This window comes from Nycticebus coucang, chromosome 4 (genome assembly GCF_027406575.1).
Source record: "Nycticebus coucang isolate mNycCou1 chromosome 4, mNycCou1.pri, whole genome shotgun sequence".
NCBI lineage: Eukaryota > Metazoa > Chordata > Mammalia > Primates > Lorisidae > Nycticebus > Nycticebus coucang.
In genome coordinates, this window is record NC_069783.1 from 136,014,338 (window position 1) to 136,027,443 (window position 13,106).

The 13,106-nt window shown below is 47.0% G+C and overlaps 1 non-coding gene and 1 gene segment (V, D, J or C); one reads left to right on the forward strand and one right to left on the reverse strand.

Moving 5' to 3' along the window:
* LOC128584904 (probable non-functional immunoglobulin lambda variable 1-50) overlaps positions 1-13,106 on the forward strand; it is a 685,263-nt gene that overhangs the window by 517,916 nt on the left and 154,241 nt on the right.
* LOC128585089 (U6 spliceosomal RNA) lies at positions 7,774-7,880 on the reverse strand. The gene has a single exon (XR_008379837.1). It is a non-coding gene; the product is annotated as a U6 spliceosomal RNA (small nuclear RNA).

A 13,106-nucleotide genomic window follows, 5' to 3' on the forward strand; every position in this document is an offset into this window, starting at 1 on the left:
TGTCATCAACAGATACCTTGCACAAGTCCCGCCTGGGAGCGGGTCTGGGAAGTCCGGCCTGTCGGGCGGCGCAGGGCACAGCCTGGTCCGGGCGCTCCACGGGGGCTGCGCCCTGGAACCGGCCCCGAGCTTGCGTCCCCGGCCGGCAGGGGGCACTGAGCATCAGCTGGGACCGTTGCAAGCCCCGCGTTTCAGCATCCCATTTCCTCCCTGCTTCTCCAGGGCAGTGATTTTCAACCGGTGTGCCGTGCCAGACTTTTAGGTGTGCTCCGAAAATTTTTAAACACCATGAATTAAATTATTTTTGAAGAAATTCAAAGCACAGTAAATATATATATATATTTTTTACTTTTTCTGGATTCACATAATTTAAGTGTGTCGCAGAAGTTTATAAATTCAAGGGTGCTTTTGGATTTAAAAAAATTGAAAAACAGGGCTGTAGGAGGAAGACGTCAGGCTTCTGGAGAGATGAGGCTCTTCCCTGGTGAAGGGAGGAAGGAGGTCCAGAGTGAAGAGGAGGCCCCATTCAAGGTCATTCACTGTGGGGGAGGGCAGGGATTTTTTTCATCCTTTTAATTTAGCGTTGTCAGTCAGGCCTGGGAAGTATCCAGCCACTTCAAACTGTTTTTCTGAAAGGGGTAGATTATGGAGTGCGATCTGATACTTTGTCCCTGTCATCTAAATGATCCCAAATTTTCTACCATAAGCCATGGTGGCTAAAAGCAACGCAGGTCTGCCTTCCCACTGCCCCAGACATCCTCATGTCTGTGAACTAACAGAACTTCAGGTTCCCATGTGCACACATGAATGAATGAATGAACTAATGAATACATGGGCACAAACACATGAGTTCTCTGCATTGATTAGAACAGGGCTGATAAAAACCTCTGTTTTTTCACCTTGGAAATGGAGACTCTCCCCCTCTCCCTCCCACACTCCTCTCTCCTTGAGGCATTAGTCAAGTAAATATTGCTCTTGAGTGGGCTGTGCATGTAACACGCAAGGTTTTAGCAATTTCTGGCTTAGAGTGAAAACAAAAATGAAACAAAATACCATAAAACAAGAAGATCATTGTTTTAAAGTGGCAGTTGTAACTGATTCTCTGAGGAAAATACAGGTGGTAGTAAAGTTACAAAGGTGCAGGGTGCATGAAACCCCTTTTCTGAGACCCAGGCATAGGAGCTTGAAGGAATTGAGCTCAGGGCATGCGGACATACTGCACAAATCTTTTTTTTCCCTTTCTTTTCTTTCTTTTTTTTTTAAAGACACAGTCTCACTTTGTCAGCTCTGGTAGAGTGCTGTGGTGTCATAGCTCACAGCAACCTCAAACTCGGGCTCAAGTGATTCTCTTGCTTCAGCTTCCTGAGTAGCCGGATACCTACAACAGCATCCAACTATTTTTAGAGATGAGGTCTTGCTCTAGCTCAGGCTGGTGTGGAACTTGTGAACTCAGGCGATTGCCTCCTTGGCCTCCCGGAGAGCTGGGATTACAGGCATGAGCCAGTGCACCTGGCCTGTTGCACAAATCTTGATGCAGTAAAATGCTGGCCTGGCAGAGAGGGGGCTGATGAGAAGGCAGCAGATGGAGGGGATCCTGTGGGATTGGAAAAGGAGATGTGTTGGAGTATTATGCATTGTTATTTTTACCGTCTGCTGTTGTTCCATGCAGTCCACAAGTGGCGAACGAGCTGGAGGGGAGCATAGGTGGAGGAGGGAAGGGAAGTGAGTGACCACAGCCTGGTCCAGGCTAATAGGACAAAGTGAGGTCACGGAGGTCCACGGAGGAGGACAGATGGGGAGGAGTCATGGCTTGGGCAAACTGCAGGGCATGAGGGAAAGAAGTGAGTGGAGGATGACTGCATGGTATTTGGATTGATCCTTTCTTTTATGGCTATGGGTTTGTGAAAGTTAGATCCCAGGATGAACTCACTTTTTGTCAGTCCCAAATTACAGCCTCGAGCGCAGGAGTAGGGGAGGGAAGCTTGTGCTGACATGTCTGAGATAAAGACTGTGTCAAGGATTTTTAAAAATAACTCTGCCAGAGATTAAGACTGCAGCAGTTCAGATAAGATGTTCTCAAAAGTCTCCTGCCCCCAAACAGCATCTCCACTAACGAAGTGATGCCATCTCTTACTTTTGGGTTGCAAAATCAGTGAACTCAGCAGGGTATGTAAATTTCTCCTTTTGCCAATAAGAGCATCCTTTTATCCTTCTGCCTTCGTGTACATATATGGCTTGTCATAGCTGTGCATCTTGGGATATGATCTTCTTTGCTAACTCCCAAATAAATTGAACAAATTTAGGAATATTTTTTCTGTGATTGTTTTTTGGTTGACAGAAGAGCAGTGTGAGGGCAAACATAAAGTGAATTGCTAAGCTCCTTGTACTTTTTGGAATAAGACATACAAAGTACACTAAACTGCAATGTTTAATTTTTCCCCGGCTTTATTTAAGTATAATTGACAAAGAAAAATTGTATATATTCAAGGTATACAGAGTGATGATTTGACACACATATACGTTGTTTGATGATTACCATCATCAAATAGTTAATACATCCTTCAACATACATAGTTAGCATTGTGTGTGTGGATGATGAGGACCCTTAAGATCTGCACTCTTAGTAAATTTCTTTTCTTTCTTTTTTTTTTTTTTTATATAGACAGAGTCTCACTTTATTGCCCTTAGTAGAGTGGCGTGGTGTGACAGCTCACAGCAACCTCCAACTCCTGGGCTAGGCAATTCTCTTGCCTTAGCCTCCCAAGTAGCTGGGACTATAGACACCCGCCACAATCCCCGGCTATTTTTTGTTGCAGTTTGGTGGGGGCCAGGTTTGAACCCGCCTCCCTTGGTATATGGGGCTGGCACCCTACTCACTGAGCCACAGACACCACCCTACGCTTAGTAAATTTTAAGAAAATAAATCCTTATTAACGATAGTCATTATGCTGTACATTAGCTCTCTAGGACTTATATCATCTCTTTTTATTGTTTGGGATTCATGGAGGGTACAAAAAATTAGGTTACATTGATTGCATTTGTAGGTAAAGTCCCTCTTATGATTGTGTCCCACTCCCATTATCATTTTATATAGCTAAAATTTTGTACCCTTTGCCAACATCTCTCCATCACCCCTACCCTAGCCCCTGGCAATGACCATTCTCCTTTCTGCTTGTATGAGGTCCTTTTATGGCAATGGGTGTGTGGAAATGCAGATCCTAGGATGAGCTCACATTTTGTCAGACTCAAACAAATTGGAGCTGGGAGCGCAAGAAGTGCCAGTGTTTTAGGTTCCATGTATTAGATCATACAGCATTTGTCTTTCTTTTTTTTTTTTTTTTTTGTAGAGACAGAGTCTCACCTTATCGCCCTGGGTAGAGTGCCGTAGCATCACACAGCTCATAGCAACCTCCAAATCCTTGGGCTTAGGCGATTCTCCTGCCTCAGCCTCCCGAGTAGCTGGGACTACAGGCGCCCGCCACAACGCCCGGCTATTTTTTTGTTGCAGTTTGACCGGGGCTGGGCCCGAACCCGCCACCCTCGGCATATGGGGCCGGCGCCCTACCCACTGTGCCACAGGCGCCACCCAGCATTTGTCTTTCTATGTCTGGCTTACGTCACTTAGCACAATTTTCTCCAGGTTCATCCATGTTGTTGAAAATGGCACAATTTCTTTCTTTTCTATGACTGATGATGTCTGTCTACGACATTTGGAGGTAAAATGCCACATGATTATCAGATGATTATCTAAGGCAATTCTAGTCATGTGAAATTGTGAATAAGTATAACGTTCATTCATCCATAGCTTCAAGTTCTTTTCAATCTTACCTGGGGCTCTGCTAGGCCTGGAATGTAGAGTCAAAATCACAAGGGCCACACTACCCTGGGATATATGTAACTCATCTTTGTGAACATCTTAGATAAGGGGGTGAAGATGTCTAGAAGTTGGTCACTAAAGTGAAAACATTGTTCATCAGTTTATCATAAAATACTTACGTTTGTTTATTTGTTTGTTTGAGGATGAGTCTCACTCTGCCACCCCAGAATTTTGAGTCATCATACTTCATAGCAACCTCAAGCTCTTAAGTATAAGTGACCTTCTTGCCTCAGCCTCCCAAGTAGCTGGGATGACAGGCACCTGCCACAGTGCCCGGCTATTTTTCAGTTTTTAGTAGAGGTGGGGTCTTGCTCTTGGTCAGGCTGGTCTCCAACTTCTGAGCTCAAGCAATCTACCCACCTCAGCCTCCCAGAGTGCTATGATTATATGTGTGAGCCATTATGCCTGGCGATACAATAATGTTCTGTTCTCTTGAACTTTTTTTTTTTTTAGAGACAGTTTCACTTTGTCACCCTCAGTAGAATGCTGTGCTGTCACAGCTCACAGCAACCTCCAACTCCTGGGCTTAAGTCAATCTCTTACCTCAGGCTCCGGAGTAGCTGGGACTATAGGCGCCTGCCACAACGCCCGGCTATTTTTTGCAGTTTGGCCAGGGCCGGGTTTGAACCCACCACCCTCGGTATATGGGGCCAGAGCCCTACCTACTGAGTCACAGGCGGTGCCCTCTCTTGAATTTTTTCTATCATGTTTGCTGGACTGCCACAACAAAATATCACACATTGGATGGCTTAAACAACAGAAGTTGTTTCTCACAGTCCTGACAGATACCGCAAGGGAGCTGGTATCATTCTGGAGGTTTTTCTCTTGACTTACAGGCGGGTGCCATCTAGCGGTATCCTCACATGACCTCTGTGCACATGTATGGAGAGGGAGCAAATTCTCCAGTTCTCTCTGTTTATTATTATTATTTTTTTAGACAGAGTCTCCTCTGCCACCCTGAGTAGAGTGCTGTGGTGTCATAGCTCACAGCAACCTCAAACTCTTGAGCTTGAGCAATCCTCTTGCCTCAGCCTCCCAAGTAGCTGGAACTATAAGTGGGCAAACCACCATCCCCAGATAAATTAACCACATCTGGCTAATTTTTTTTTTTATTTTTTGTAAATGCAGGGTCTAACTCTTGCTCAGGCTGGTCTTGAACTCCTGAGCTTGAGAAATCCACCTGCCTTGGCCTCCCAAAGTGCTGGGATTACAGGCGTAAGCCACTGTGCCTCATCTGGTGTCTCTTGGTATAAGGAGACTGATCTTCAATCTGACCAGGACTCCACCCTTATGACTTCAGTTAATCTTAGTTATAATACTTCCTTAGAGGCCTCATTTCCAATTATAGTCACACTTGGGATTTGGGCTTCAACATAGGAATTTGAGGGAACCCTTCCCTCAACATTCAGTCTATATAAAGTGTATATATTATTTTATCAGAAATGAAAATACTGGTATCTTTATTTTGGAAAAGTGAGAATTAACCTTCACTGAATTAGAGGGATGATAAGAGACACTTCAAAAACCTTCAGTGCAGTCCTAGCCACTCAGGAGACTGAGGCAGGGGGATTACTTGAGCCCAGGAGATTTTTTTTTTTTTTTTTTTTGAGACAGTCTCACTATGTCACCTTTGGTAGAGTGCCGCGGCATCACAGCTCACTGCAACCTCAAACTCTTCAGCTTAAGTGATTCTCTTGCCTCAGCCTCCCAAGTGGCTGGGACTACAGACACCTGCCACAACGCTTGGCTATTTTTTTGTTGCAATTGTTTAGCTGGGCCGGGCCAGGTTTGAACCCGGCACCCTCAGTGTATGTGGCTGGCACCATATCCACTGTGCTACAGGCGCCGAGCCTGTAGTCTCTCTTTTATAAACCTGTGTTGTCTAGAATAAATAGTCTTTTTTTTTTTTTTTTTTTTGTGGTTTTTTGGCCGGGGCTGGGTTCGAACCTGCAACCTCTGGCATATGGGACTGGCGCCCTACTCCTTGAGCCACAGGCGCCGCCCAGTCTTTTTTTTTTTTGAGCCTTTTTTTTTGCAGTTTTTGGCCAGGGCTAGGCTTGAACCCACCACCTCTGGCTTATGGGGCCGGTGCCCTACTCCTTTGAGCCACAGGCGCCACCCTAGAATAAATGGTCTTGACTTGTTAGACATGGAATTCTGATCCTGACTCGTCAGGAGAGGAGCCTGGCATGAGAAGCATGACCAGGAATCAGAATGTCCTCAGTGTGATCACTGACACATGCTCCCTGGTCATCTACCATGTAGGGAGCAAGGGGAGCCTCCCCCTACTGTACATAGAACTCAGAGAGCCCACCCAAGCAAAGAAGAGAGGGTAGTGACCAGAAGAACCCAAAAGGCCCGGGAGGGATGAGTTGGGTCTCCAGGTGGGAGGCGGTCAGGGAGGGGCTGGACTGTCAAAGTCTGAGCTGAGTCTGCTGTCTGTAGACTGGAAAAGTGACATGACCTCCTGATGTTGGTTCCCTCTTCAATAGACGAGGGGAGATTGCACCTTGAGCATCGGGATGCTTTGGGGTTACTATGAATGTGCTCTTGAGGTGGTGCATGTAAGCTCTCAGCAAAGGGTTGGCATATGTATGAATCAGGTCTCAGAAGCAGCCATTGTGCTTGAGCCAACGACACACACAGGATGGCAGGGGTCATCACAGCACCAGGGGTCAGCTTGGCCCTGACCTTCAGCTCAGCACAGGGGATACTGCAGAGTATGGGGCCCTCTGAGAATGAGACCTTCTTCCTCAGACTCACCTGTTCTGTCCTCTCTTGCAGGCTCTGTGGCCTCCTCTGAGCTGACTCAGGTACCTGCAGTGTCTGTGGCTTTGGGACAGACGGCCAGGATCACCTGCCAGGGAGACAGCATAGAAACCTTTGATGTAAACTGGTACCAGCAGAAGCCAGGCCAGGCCCCAACGCTTGTCATCTATTATGACAATTTCCGGCCCTCAGGGATCCCTGAGAGATTCTCTGGCTCCAAGTCAGGGAACACAGCCACCCCGACCATCAGTGGGGCCCAGGCTGGGAACAAGGCTGACTATTACTGTGAAAGCAGTGGTACTTATCTCACAGTTGCACAGGCAGATGGGGAAGTGAGATACAAACCCCTTTCCAATTGGTGTCACCCTCTCGCTCCAGGACTATGGACAGAGTCACAAGCAGAACTGGACCTGGTCACCTAACACCTCTAACACCTCCAGGCTGCCCATCCCTCCAGCCCTCCCAGCAGACTCTCCAGAGGGTGGTCAGGGGTGGATTTGGGGCTGGTAGAAGTAGGCTTTCCTGGTGTTATCTGGTCCAGGTTGTGACTTAGCTTTAGATGGCTTGAATTGAAGGCCATTCAGAGGGAGCTACCCGGTGATTGTCAAAATCCCTGGATGTCCTTGTGTGTGGTAACTGAACCCAAGCCAGTGCCTCTGCTATGGCCCGTATGTGTATAACCGGGATTGTTCCTATGAAGTGCTCATGTTTAACTGAAACCCTCAAGCCCAGCTCTCATGGCTCCTGATGTTCTGATCTGGGAAGACCATCATAGTGGGCACTGTGGTATCCACCGAAATACCCTTTTCAGGACTTACCCACTTACCCATCCACACAATGGCCTGGGAACCCCTGGCATCTCACAGCTGTTCCCCCACTGGAGAATGCTTTTGGGTGCAGAGGACCCAACCTGCCCCTTTCAGAGTGTGGTTCAGGAGCAGTGAATACCTAATGCCTTCAGCCCAAAGTCATGTCTTTTTTTTTAATTGGGGATTCATTGACAGTACAAGAAACCAGGTTACACTGATTGCATTTGTTAGATAATGTCCCTCTTATAATTGTGTCTTGCCCCCAAGAGGTGTGTCACACACCAAGACCCCACCCTCTTCCCTCCTTCCCTCTCTCTGAAAAATATGGAACGCTTCACAAATTTGCATGTCTTCCTTGCACAGGGGCCATGCTAATCTTCTCTGTATCATTCCAATTTTAGTGTATGTGCTGCTGAAGCGAGCACTCAAAGTCATGTCTTAATTTAGGATGAACAGATGCGCAGTTAGACAGAAGGAAGAACTTCTAGCTTGCCGTAGCCTAGTAGGGTGATTAATTTAATACTGAATAATTTATTGTATACTTCAAAATAGTGAGGAATATTTGAAATATTCCCAGCACAGAGAGATGATACATGTTTGAGGTGACAAATATTCTACACTTGAACTTAGCCAAAAGGCCAAGAAGTGTTGTGACAAATATTGTAAATAATCTGACTTTATCACTATAAAGTGCAAGCATTTATCAAAATATCACAAATATCCAAGAAATATGTACAAGTATTACGTGCCAAAACTTTTTCTTTTTTTGAGACAGAACCTCAAGCTGTCGCCCTGGGTAGAGTGCTTGTGGCATCACAGCTCATAGCAACCTCCAACTCCTGGGCTCAAGCGATTCTCCTGCCTCTGCCTCCCAGTGCCCTCCCAGGCACTGTGGCGGGCACTACAGGCGCCCGCCACAGTGCCTGGCTATGTTTTGGTTGTAGCCATCATTGTTGGTTGGTGGGCCCAGGCTGGATTCAAACCCACCAGCTCAGGTGTATGTGACTGGTGTCTTAGCCGCTTGAGCCACAGACGCCAAGCCCCAAAACATTCTTTAAAAAGCAAAAATGTGTTATAACTGCATTATAGCTTTCATATGAAAGCCATAAATTAGTTTCATAAGGGAGGGAGGGGGGAGGATGAGCAGAGGGAGGGTGATTGGTGGGATTACACTTGCGGTGCGTCTTACAAGGGTACATGTGAAACTTACTAAATGTAGAATATAAATGTCTTAACACAATAACTAAGAACATGCCAGAAAGGCTATGTTAACCAGTGTGATGAAAATGTGTCAAACGGTCTATAAAACCAGTGTATGGTGCCCCATGATCGCATTAATGTACACAGCTATGATTTAATAATAAAAAAAAAAAAGCAAAACAATGGCTGGGCATGGTGGCTCATACTTGCAGTCCTAGCACTCTGGGAGCTGAGGCAGGTGGATCACTTGAGTTAAGGAGTTTAAGACCAGTCAGAGCAAGAGCAAGCAGAGCAGAGTTTCTACTAAAAATAGAAAAAAGGAAAAATTAGCCAGGCACTTTGGTGCATGCCTGAAATCCCAGATACTTGGGATGCGAAGGCAGGAGTATTGCTTTAGCCCAGGAGTTTGAGGTTGCTGTGAGCTAGGCTGATGCCACAGCACTCTCCCCCAGGCTGAGCAAGACTCTGTCTCAAAAATTAGAAAAAAAAGGGCGGCGCCAGTGGCTCAAAGGGGTAGGGCGCCAGCCCCATATGCTGAAGGTGGCGGGTTCAAACCCAGCCCCGGCCAGAAACTGCAAAAAATAAATAAATAAATAAAAATTAGAAAAAAAAAAAAAACAACCCAAAACCTGGCCCGGCTCCCATAACTCAGTGGTTAGGGCGCCAGCCACATGCACTGGGGCCGGTGGGTTTGAACCCGGCCAGGGCCTGCCAAACAACAATGACAACAGTAACAAAAAAATAGCCAGGCATTGTGGCAGGTGCCTGTAGTCCCAGCTACTTGGGAGGCTGAGGCAAGAGAATCGCTTAAGCCCAAGAGTCTGAGGTTGCTGTGAGCTTTGATGTCAAGGCACTCTACCGAGGGTGACACAGTGGGACTCTGCCTCAAAAACAAAACAAACAACAACAAAAAAACCTTTCTTCCACATCCTGACAGGTTCTAGGCCCTCAATAAAGCTCAGTGGGCTGAGGACAAGGCTGTTAAGCACCAGACCCAGGGGCCTGGGGAGGACATGGAGGATGCAAGGACTTGTTAAAAGCAGAGGAGGAGAGATTTTTCCACTGTGGCTTGAACCAGAGCATCTGAAATTTCCTTGAGGATACAAATCCCCTGAGGGGTCTCTTGAAGTTGCAGAGGGAGCCTCAGGAGGTCAGGGGTCCCAGACTCAGGAGGTCTGGGGGTCCCTGACTCCCAAGTCAGGGTGGTCCTGCTGGTCCTCCAGGTACCACAGTTTGTGTGGATGGGCCCCCTTTCACCCTCCTCACTCAGGCACGGGTGACACTCACCTGAGGTAGGGCTAGGTGACCTTGTCCCCCCTGTACTCCTGTGTGATGAGGAGATGAGATCAATCCCCTCCTGAGCTTCTGACTTGCATCCTGTCCCAGGATTCCCCACCACCTCCCCGGAACAGAACATCTCTGAAGTTCAAGAGTGAGGCTATGTGGCCTCCTCTTGTCCCTCCACGTGGCACAGTGAGGGCTTGGGAACATCAGTTCACTGAGGCCACTTAGGAGCCAAGGCTCAGTCCCTGCCTGTGGTCTGTGTGCTCAGAGACACTCTTAGTCTGCTCAGCAAGGGTAGCTATATATGATGGACAGCTGGCTCAGTGTCCACGTGGGGACAATTCAGGGGTGTCACCTCTAGCAACTTTCTTCTACTTTCTACTGGGACAGGTTCTCTCTCCACCTTTGGAGACCTTTCCTATTTCTTCCTCACCTAGAAACAGAGTGGGGAGAATTGAGGTGACCAAGTATGAGTAAACACAGGACGCAAGTAACTGCGGGGTTGGGCCAGCCCATGTTGGGCAAGGCTCTGACTGTAACTAGCATTTTTGAGCCCTGTGGGAGGCAGGTGTTTTTTTTTTTTTTTTTTGGTTTTTGGCCAGGGCTGGGTTTGAACCCGCCACCTCCGGCATATGGGACTGGCGCCCTACTCCTTGAGCCACAGGCGCCGCCCAAGGGAGGCAGGTGTTTTAACCATCAAAGACGCCTTGCACCTTCTAATGAATCCCCTTCCTCTGCCCCACAGATTATCATGGCTCCCTGCCCCTCATCTCCCTCTTGGGAACCCTCCTCAGTTGTTAACAGCACAGTATTCTTCCTTGTTCTAAGTGAAAGGCCCTTTCTTAGGGAGGCCACCCAGGGCCTGAAGACTAAACCAGAGGCTCTTGCTGCCTATTCTCATAAGTCCCACCTTTTCCCTCTTTGCAATGTTTTGAACACACGCCACATCTCATTGAAAGCCTGCGTCCTAGTCAGCCTCAGCTGTGTGTGGCAAGGACCTTGTCTGAGCACTGCAGTGACAGCATATTACAGAGCTCAGCGATGACTCACATTTGAACCTGCAGAATATGCTCGTGGAACAGGACTAGAATCCAGGCCCTGTGGGTCCCCTTCTGGGGGACATCCCACTCAGACCTGTCCGTGCAGCCACAATTTCTGCCATCTTCAAAAATGATGGAAGCTGGGTTGGCACTTGTAGCACAGAGGTAACAACGCTGGCCACATACACCGAGGGTGGTGGGTTCAAACCCGGCCCGGGCCAGCTTAACAATGACAACTACAGCAAAAAAATAGCGGGGCATTGTGGCGGGCACATGTAGTCCCAGCTACTTGGGAGAGTAAGGCTGAGGCAAGAGAATCACTTAAGCCCAAGAGTTTGAGGTTGCTGTGAACTGTGACGCCACGGCACTCTACCCAGGGTGACTTAGTGAGACTCTGTCTCAAAAAATAAAATAAAATAAAATTAAATACATAAAAACAATTAAATCATATCATGACTTTGCAGTGAAGTAGCAGCTCTCTTGTGCTGCACAGTCTATTCAAAATATAATTTCAGGCTGTGCATCGTGGCTCATACCTGTAATCCCAGCACTCTGGGAGGCCAGGGTGGGTGGTTGAGCTCAGGAGTTTGAGACCAGCCTGAGGAAGAGTGAGATCCAGTCTCTACTAAAAATAGAAAAACTGGCCAGGCGTTGTGGTGGGTGCCCGTAGTCCTGGCTACTAGGGAGGCTGAGGCAAGAGGATCACGAGAGCCCAAGAGTCTGAGGTTGCTGTGATCTGTGCTGATGCCTCCAGCACTCTACACAGAGCAACAGAGTGAGACCCTGTCTCAAAAATAATATTTTCATTGAACTGTTTAACATAGCCTTCATGGAATTTTCTTTTCTTTCTTTTTTTTTTTTTTGTGGTTTTTTTTTTTTTTGGCTGGGGCTAGGTTTGAACCTGCCACCTCCTGCATATGGGACCGGCGCCCTACTCCTTGAGCCACAGGCGCCGCCCATGGCATTTTCTTAGTTACTGTGTTCAGACATTTATATTCTGAACCAGCACATTACATCCCATGATTGCATTATGATTTAATTAAAAAAATTTAAAAAATAATGGAATTAACTTTCACAATATATTTGTTTAACTGAGTTTATCCATGTCGAAAATATCATCATTTCCATATGTAATCAACTTAAAATATTCAAATATTTTATTTCACTTGGGTAGTAACTCTTTGAAATCTTGTTTAGATAGCACCCCTGGCCCATCTTGACTCAGACTGCCCACCTTCCAAGGTGTGGGCAACCTCCTGTCACTAAGACTGACATATTGGACAGATGAGTCCGGGGGGGTGAGGTTCCACTTGGGTCACTGCCCTGCAGTATGTATTGGCAGCTACCCGGGTACTGGAGAGTCCCCAAGTCCAGAGGGCTCCCACGGAGGAATGGCACTAAAAAAGGAGGGAATTCTAACTATGTGCATCAGTGGCATGAATATAACTTTAATTTTAAAGAAGAAACTGAGCCAGCATAGGCATTTTAATCATTGTTCAGTGTAATAAATGACAATTGTCCCCGTGATTTTTGTTCCAGGCACCCCTATTAGAAGGAAGATTCTTTCTATCAACCCAATAACAAGTAAGAAAGTTTAATCTATACACAGATCTAGAGGAAAGGGGGCTGATCATGAGGAATGTTTTGTTGAACCTTAATGTAGTGCTGTTCTTTTTTTCCCCCCCAAGCTATGAGTGCTGTGGCATCACAGCTCACAGCAACCTCAAACTCCGAGGTTCAAGAGATCCTCCTGCCTTAGCCTCCCCATTAGCTGGGACTATAGGTGCCTACCACAATGCCCAGTTATTTTCTTCTATTTTTGGTAGAAATGTGGTGTCACTCTTGCTCAGGCTGTTCTAGGAGTCCTGACTTCAAGCAATCCACTCACTGAACCTCCTAGAGTGCTAGGATTACAGGTGTGAGCCACTGTCCTCGGCCAAAGTATTGCTGTTCTTCACAAAGGAACATTGTTCTCTAACCCACAAGCACTGATCACTTTTATGAAGGTCTCTTCTCCCAGGTTGGTCCTAATGATTAGCACTTGATGCCGTATCAGGATCCGTGAGAAAAAGTGCCAGACCAGCCTGCATATGTGGCCAGCAGGTGTCCAGGTGAGACCCTATGAGG